An 8,299-nucleotide genomic window follows, 5' to 3' on the forward strand; every position below is an offset into this window, starting at 1 on the left:
CAGGTTTCTGACAAAGTATTCTATTTGGTACAGGTAAGATTAGGATTTTCAAATTCTCTGGGATGGTTTCTAGCAACTTTAGATTCTTGGAGGTAATTCTCAAGACAGCTCCAGGTTGCTCCCTTATTGTACAGATGTAGACAAGAATTTCCAGAAGGCTGGCAATATAATTTCCTCCCTCTGCTTAATTTTCAGTGTTTCATCTATGGGCATCACCAGGTATCCTTAGATCTGAGAAGTCATATTTATTCTAAGCAGATGAGTGTCTTTATATCTATTTAATTCACTGGAAAGGAAAATCTCTCCGCCCTGCTTAGGAATGGTTCTGCAGTGTTCAAAAACATTCCTTCCAGTTCACTTTGACTTCCTGCCATTTGACTCCCTTAATGGTTCTTTGTGAAGGCCACATCCACAGTCACACAATGTTTGTTAGAAGGGACACTGGTGTGAAAGAAGTTGTAGATGCCATGAGGTTAGGCCTCAGGGTTTTCCTTTAAGATCATGTAATCTTTTTATTTTTTTAAATTTCTTTAATTTTTTGGCTGTGTTGGATCTTTGTTGCTGTGCGTGGGCTTTTCTCTAGTTGCAGCGAGTGCAGGCCATTCCTGTGTGCGGGCTTCTCATCGTGGTGGCCTCACTTGCTGCGAAGCATGGGCTCTAGGCACGCAGGCTTCAGTAGCTGTGGCACACTGGCTCAGTAGTTGTGGCTCGTGGGCTCCAGAGCGCAGGCTCAGTTGTTGTGGCACACAGGCTTAGTTGCTCCACAGCATGTGGGATCTTCCCGGACCAGGACTTGAACCCGTGTCCCCTGCATTGGCAGGCGGATTCCCAACCAATGAGCCACCAGGGAAGCCCCAAGATCATGAAATCTTAATAACAATTTTTTTAATAGAGCAAAAGTCATATTTTTTTTTTTTTTTTTTTTTACTTGTTGACAGTTTGCTTTATTTATTTATTTATGGCTGTGTTGGGTCTTCGTTTCTGTGCGAGGGCTTTCTCTAGTTGTGGCAAGCGGGGGCCACTCTTCATCGCGGTGCGCGGGCCTCTCACTCTCGCGGCCTCTCTTGTTGCGGAGCACAGGCTCCAGACGCGCAGGCTCAGTAGTTGTGGCTCACGGGCCCAGTTGCTCCGTGGCATGTGGGATCTTCCCAGACCAGGGCTCGAACCCGTGTTCCCTGCATTAGCAGGCAGATTCTCAACCACTGCGCCACCAGGGAAGCCCCCATATTCTTTTAATGGAATATAGGGGTAGATTAATTGCCCTTATAAGTGTGGGCTCATTTCTGGGCTCTTGACTCTGTTCCATTGATCTATGTGTCTTTTTGTGCCAGTATCATACTGTTTTGATTACTGTAGCTTTGAAGGAGAGTTTGAAATCAGGGAGCATGATACCTCCAGCTTCCTTCTCTTTTTCAAGATTGTTTTGGCTATTCTGGGTCTTTGTGTTTCCATATAAGTTTTAGAATTATTTGTTCTAGTTCTGCGAAAAATGCAATTGGTATTTTGATAGGGATTGCATTGAATCTGCGGATTGCCTTGGGTAGTATGGTCATTTTAACAATATTAATCCCTCCAATCCATGAACATAGTATATGTTTCCATCTCCTTGTATCATTTTCAATTTCTTTCATCAGTGTTTTAATAGTTCTCTGAGTACAGGTCTTTGCCTCCTTAGTTAGATTTATTCCTAGGTAGTTTATTCTTTTTGATGCAATTGTAAATGGGATTGTTTCCGTAATTTCTCATTCTGATATTTCATTGTTAGTGTATAGAGATGCAACATGTTTCTGTATATTAATTTTGCATCCTGAAACTTTTCCAAATTAATTGATGCACTCTAGCAGTTTTTTGGTTGTGTTTTAAAGATTTTCTATGTATAGTATCTTGTCATCTGCAAACAGTGACAGTTTTACTTCCTCCTTTCCAACACGTATTCCTTTTATTTCTTTTCCTTGTCTCATTGCTGTGTCTAGAACTTCCAATAATATGTTGAAGAAACGTAGAGAGAGTGGGCATCTTGTCTTGTTTCTAATCATAGAGGAAATGGTTTCAGCTTTTCACCATGTTACCTGTGGGCTTGTCTATTGTTACCTGTGGGCTTGTCATTATTATGTTGAGGTATGTTCCGTCTATATCCACTTTGTCGAGAATTGTTATAATAAATGGATGTTGAATTTTATTAAAAGGTTTTGCTGCACCTATTGAGATGATTGTATGAGTTTTTTAGGTTTAAAATCATCACATATTTATTGATAGGAGAATGATTTATTTAATATTTATTTTTATATTAAAAAATTTTATTTTATATTTATTTATTATTTTATTTTATATCATATTTTATAATATTTATTTTATAAATATAAAATATATATTTTATGTTTATTTATTTTATAATATTTTATTTTATATTTATTTTATTTTATATTTATTATATTTTATTTTATATTTATTTATTTATTTTATATTTATTTTATGTTTATTTATTTATTTTATAAATTTTATTGGATTATAGTTGATTTACAATGTTTTTTTAGTTTCAGGGGTACAGCAAAGTGATTCAGTTATACATACACATATATTCATTTTTTTCAGATTATTTTCTCATATAGGTTATCACAGAATACTGAGTAGAGTTCCCTGTGCCATATAGTAGGTCCATGTTGGTTATCTATTTTATATATAATAGTGTATGTATGTTAATCCCAAGCTCCTTATTTAACCCTCCCTTTCACGTTTCCCCTTTGGTAACCATAAGTTTGTTTTCTATATCTGTAAGTCTGTTTTCGTTTTGTAAATAAGTTCATTTGTACCACTTTTTAAAAATTAGATTCCACATGTGAGTGATATCATATGATATTTGTCTTTGTCTGACTTACTTCACTTAGTGTGATAATCTCCAGGTCCATCCATGTTGCTGCAAATGGCATTATTTCATTCTTTTTTATGGCTGAGTAATATTCCATTGTATATATGTATCACATCTTCTTTATCCATTCCTCTGCTGATGGACATTTAGGTTGCTTCCATATCTTGTTTATTGTAAATAGTGCTGCAGTGAACATTGGGGTGCATGTATACTTTGGAACCATGGTTTTCTCTGGATATATGCCCAGGGGGTGGGATTCCTGGATCATATGGTAGCTCTATTTTTAGGATTTTAAAGAACCTCCATACTGTTCTTCATAGTGGTTGCACCAATTTACATTCCTACCAACAGTGTAGGAGGGTTCTCTTTTCTCCATGCCCCCTCCAGCATGTATTATTTGTAGACTTTTTGATGATATCCATTCTGACTGGTGTGAGGTGATACTTCATTGTAGTTTTGATTTGCATTTCTCTGATAATTAGTGATTTGAGCATCTTTTCACCTGCATTTTGGCCATCTGTATGTCATCTTTGGAGAAATGTCTATTTATATCTTCTGCCCATTTTTTGATTGGGTTGTTTGGTGTATTTTTGTTTGTTTGTTTGTTTGTTTTTTGACATAGAGCTGTGTGAGCTGTTTGTATATTTTGGAGATTAATCCCTTGTTGGTCACTCATTTGCAAATATTTTCTCCCATTCTGTGGGTTGTCTTTTGGTTTTATTTATGGTTTCCTTTGCTGTGAAAAAGCTTTTAAGTTTAATTAGGTCTCATTTGTTTATTTTTGGTTTTATTTTCATTACTCTAGGAGGTGGCTCCCTCATATTGGGTTGGCCAAAAAGTTCATTTGGGTTTTTCTGTAAGACATTACAGAAAAACCTAAGTGAAATTTTTGGCCAACCCCATACATAAATTGCTGCTTTTCTTCTGCTATTTTTAATGTTCTCTTTACCTTTAATTTTTGCTATTTTAATTACAACATGTCTTGGTGTAGTCCTTTTTTTTTTTTTTAATTTTTGGCTGCATTGGGTCTTCGTTGTTGTGTATGGGCTTTCTCTAGTTGTGGCGAGTGGGGGTTACTCTTCATTGTGGTGTGCGGGCTTCTCATTGTGGTGGCTTCTCTTGTTGCAGAACACGTGCTTTAGGCATACAGGCTTCAGTAGTTGTGGCACGTGGGCTCAGTAGTTGTGGCTCGCAGGCTCTAGAGCTCAGGCTCAGTAGTTGTGGCACATGGGCTTAGTTGCTCTGCAGCATGTGGGATCTTGCCGGACCAGGGCTTGAACCCATGTCTCCTGCATTGGAAGGCAGATTCTTAACCACTGCGCCACCAGGGAAGCCCTGGTGTGTTCCTTTTTGAGTTGATTCTGTTTGGAACTCTCTGTGCTTCTTGGACCTGGATGTGTGTTTCCTTTCCCAGGTTAGGGAAGCTTTCAGCTATTATGTCTCCAGATATATTCTCTGCTCCCTGTACTCTCTCTTTTCCTTCTGGGACCCCTATACTGTGACTGCTAGTATGCTTGATGTTGATCTCTTAAACTGTCATTTCTTTTTATTCTTTTTCTTTTTTTCTGTTCAGCTTCAATGATTTCCAATCCTCTGTCTTCCAGCTCATTCATCTGTTCCTCTGTATCATCTAATCTACTGTTGATTGCTTTTAGTATATTTTTCATTTTAATTATTATATTCCTTATCTCTGCTTGGTTCTCCTACATATTTTCTAACTCTTTGTTAAAAAATTCTAACTTCTCACTCTGTTCATCCAATCTTCTCTGGAGTTTCTTTGAACATGTTTATGATCATTACCTTGAATACTTTATCAGGTAGATTGCCTAATGCCATTTCACTTAGTTCTTGTTCTGGGGTTTTAATCTTGTTCCTTCATTTACATATTCCTCTGTTGCCTATTTTTGCTTAATTTTCTGTTTTTATATCTATGTATTTTGTAGGTTGGTTACATTTCCCAACTTTGGAGAAGTGGCCTTTTGTAGGAGACATCCTATGCAGTGCACTCCACTCTGATCACCAGAGATATATGCTTTAGGGGTGCCTTATTTTGGGGCTGTATGGGTCCTTCCGTTGTGGTGGGCTGACTACTCTGGGTGGTCTAGTAGGTATGGCTGGTCCCCAGTCTGGTTGCTTGCCAGCACCTGCCTTGTGGAATCTTCTGGCCACTGGTGGGTGGGACTGGGTCATAAGCTGCTGGCCGCAGGCCCCAGAGAGTCCTGGTGCTAGTGATGGCCCTCTGGTGGGCAGTCTTATTCTGAAGGGTGCGGTTGTGGGCTGGTGGTCCTGGATCTAGTGTTGGCCTGATAGTGAGTGGGTCCAGTTCCTGACGTGGCTGGCTGTGGGGTCTGGCATGTCCTAAACCTAGTGTCCACCTGCTGGTAAGTGGGGCTGGATCCTGGGGTGGCTGACTGAGGATTCCAAGGTGTCTCAGATCTGATATCCACCTGCTGGTGGGCGGGAGCTGCGGTCAAGGGGGTCCTGGGGCTGGTGCTGGCACGATGTTGCGTGGGCTGGGTCCTGATACAGCAGGATGTGGGGATGTGGTGGCCCTGGGGCTGACGTCCACCCACTGGTGTGTGAGGCCTGATACTGGGGCTAGTATCTGCCCACTGGTTGATGGACCCAGGTCCTGGGGTCTCTGGCTGCAGGGCTCAAGGGTTCCCAGAACTGGTATTGGCCTACTGATGTGCAGGGCCAAGTCCCAGAGGGTCCTGGGGCTAGTGCCAGCTGACTGGTGGGCAGAGTCAGGTCCCAAAGTCTGGCTACAGGGCCCTGGAGGTACTGGGGGTTCTGGGGGTGGTGTTTTCAGCCTGCTGGTGGGCAGGGCTGGGGCTCAGGGGATCCGAGGGCTGGTGCCTACACATTGGTGTGTGAGGCTGGTCCCAGAGCTATTGCCGGCTCACTGGTGGGTGGAGCCAGTCCCAGGGTCCCCTGCTGCAGGGGTCTTGGGGTTCAGGGCATAGTGCTGGTGCACTGGTGTGTGCGGCTAGGACCTGGGCCCTGTTGTGGACAGGGCCAGGTCTGGGCAGCCGCGAGCTGAGGGAGTCTTAGGACTGCTGGTTGGTGGACCAAGCTGTTTGCTTGGCCTGAGGTGTCCCAGTATTGGTGCCGACAGTCTAGTGGGTGGGTTTGGGTCTCAGAGCTAATAAGCTAGAAGTGGGACTCCAAAATGGGGCTTGCCAGCACCAGTGTCCACATGGTAGGACAAGTTCCCCAAAATGACTGTCACTTGTGTCTGTGTCCCAGGGTGAGCTTCAGTTTCTTCCTGCTTCTTGGGAGGCTCTCTAAAATCAGCAGGTGGGTCTGAACCAGGCTCCTTTCAAATTACTGCTTCTGCCCTGGGTCCTGGAGTGTGTGAGATTTTGTGTGGGCCGTTTAAGGGTAGATCCTCTAATTCTCATAGCCCTCTGGGTTGCCCACAGGCGTTCAAAGTCAAATGTTCTGGGGGCTCATCTTCCTAGTGCAAGACCCCTGGGCTGGGGAGTCCAATGTGCGACTTGGGCCACTTGCTCCTTAGGGACAACTTCTGCGATTATAATTATCCTCTCATTTGTGTGTCACCCAACAGGGGTATGGTCTTGACAATAGCCACCTCCACCCTTGCTACCCATCTTATTGTGTTGCTTTCTTTATATCTTTAGTTGTAGAAGATTTTTCCTGCTCGTCTGCTGGTTTTTCTCATCATTAGCTGCTATTTTCGTGTGTCTCTGGGAGGAGGTGAGCTCAGGGTCTCCCTACTCTGCCATATTGTCCACTCCCCAGGGTATGGACTTCGAAATAGTGACATTATCTTGGATTATCTGGGTGGGCCCAATCTAATCAAATCAACTGAGTCCTTAATAGCAGAGACTCTTGTCTGGGTCAGAGAGAGACATGATGTTAATGGCTTTGAAAGGGCAGCAAGGGGGCCATGAGCCAAGGAAGTAAATAGTGTTCTTAGTTCTACAACTGCAAGGAACTGAACTCTGCCAGTAACTGAAAGAGCAAGAAAGTGAGTTCTTTCCTACAGCTTCCAGAAAGGAATGCAGCCCTACTAACAGCTTGGATTTAGCCTGCTAAGACCCATTTTAGGCTTCTGAATTATGGAACTGTGAGATAATAATAAATTTGTATTGCTTAATCTACTAAGTTTGTGGTAATTTGTTATGGCAGCAATAAAAAGTGAACACAACACACGCTCAAGCAATCTTGCCTCTGGATATTTCCCCTAGAGAAGTGAACTCTTAAGTTTATACAAAAACCAGTATACAAATTTTATATTATGTGGGATTTTTTTTTTTTTGCGGTACGTGGGCCTCTCACTGTTGTGACCTCTCCCGTTGTGGAGCACAGGCTCCGGACGTGCAGGCTCAGCGGCCATGGCACAGGGGCCCAACCGCTCCGCGGCATGTGGTATCTTCCCGGACCGGAGTACGAACCTGTGTCCCCTGCATCAGCAGGCAGACTCCCAACCACTGCGCCACCAGGGAAACCCTATGTGGGATTTTTTTTTTTAACCACAATTGAAAAACAAACAAACACCAAGACATGAATGTTTATAACAGCTATATTCATTATCACCAAAACCTGGAAACAGCCCCAATGTCTTTCAGTAGGTGAATGCATGAATAAACTGTGGTCCACCCATACAATGGAATACTCCTCAGTAATAAAAATGAACAAACTTGATACATGCAATGACCTGGATGAATCTCAGAGGCATTGTGCTGAGTAAAAGAAGCCAGTCTCAGGAGTTTACACACTCTATGATTATTTATATATTCTCAAAAAGACAAAAATTATGGAATTATTCTCTAAAAGTTATGGAGACTAGAGCAGTAATTGCCAGAATTTGGGGATGGGGCAAGTATGTCTACAAAAGAATGGAAGGAAGGAGCTTGTGGGTCAATAAAACTTTTCTATTTCTTCATTATGGTGGTGGTCAAATGTGTCTATACATGTTACATTAAAAAATTCATAGAATTGTTACACCCCCCAAGAAAGTCATTTCTCTGTATGATTTTTTAAAAATATATTAAATAAACCAAAACTATGAGCCCAACAATAAAAAAACAAAACAAAAGCAAACTTGACACAGCTTTCTGCTCTGTGGTCTGGGAATTTTGAATCCTAGGGAATGTACCATAAATATGGTTGGGGGAGGAGACCCCATCACTTTTCTTTCTTTGTGCCCTGGCAGCCCCTCTACATACATCTCAGAGTGGAAGGAGATCCAGCAGGGGTTCTGGAGACTCATACAAGTCTTTCCTTCTCCCTACAAAAGGAGGGATTGGCTTACACATGCTCTACAGTCCTTCAGAGCAGGTAACTGAGACTCATCTCAGCCTCTTGCTGTAGGTGCAGGGTGACCAGCCACCCTGGTTTGCCAAAGACTGAGGGGCTCCCGAGATGTGGTACCTCCAGTTTTTTTTTTTTTTTTTTTTTTTTTTT

The sequence above is a fragment of the Lipotes vexillifer genome, unplaced genomic scaffold (genome assembly GCF_000442215.2).
Source record: "Lipotes vexillifer unplaced genomic scaffold, Lipotes_vexillifer_v1.1 scaffold331, whole genome shotgun sequence".
Taxonomy (NCBI): domain Eukaryota; kingdom Metazoa; phylum Chordata; class Mammalia; order Artiodactyla; family Lipotidae; genus Lipotes; species Lipotes vexillifer.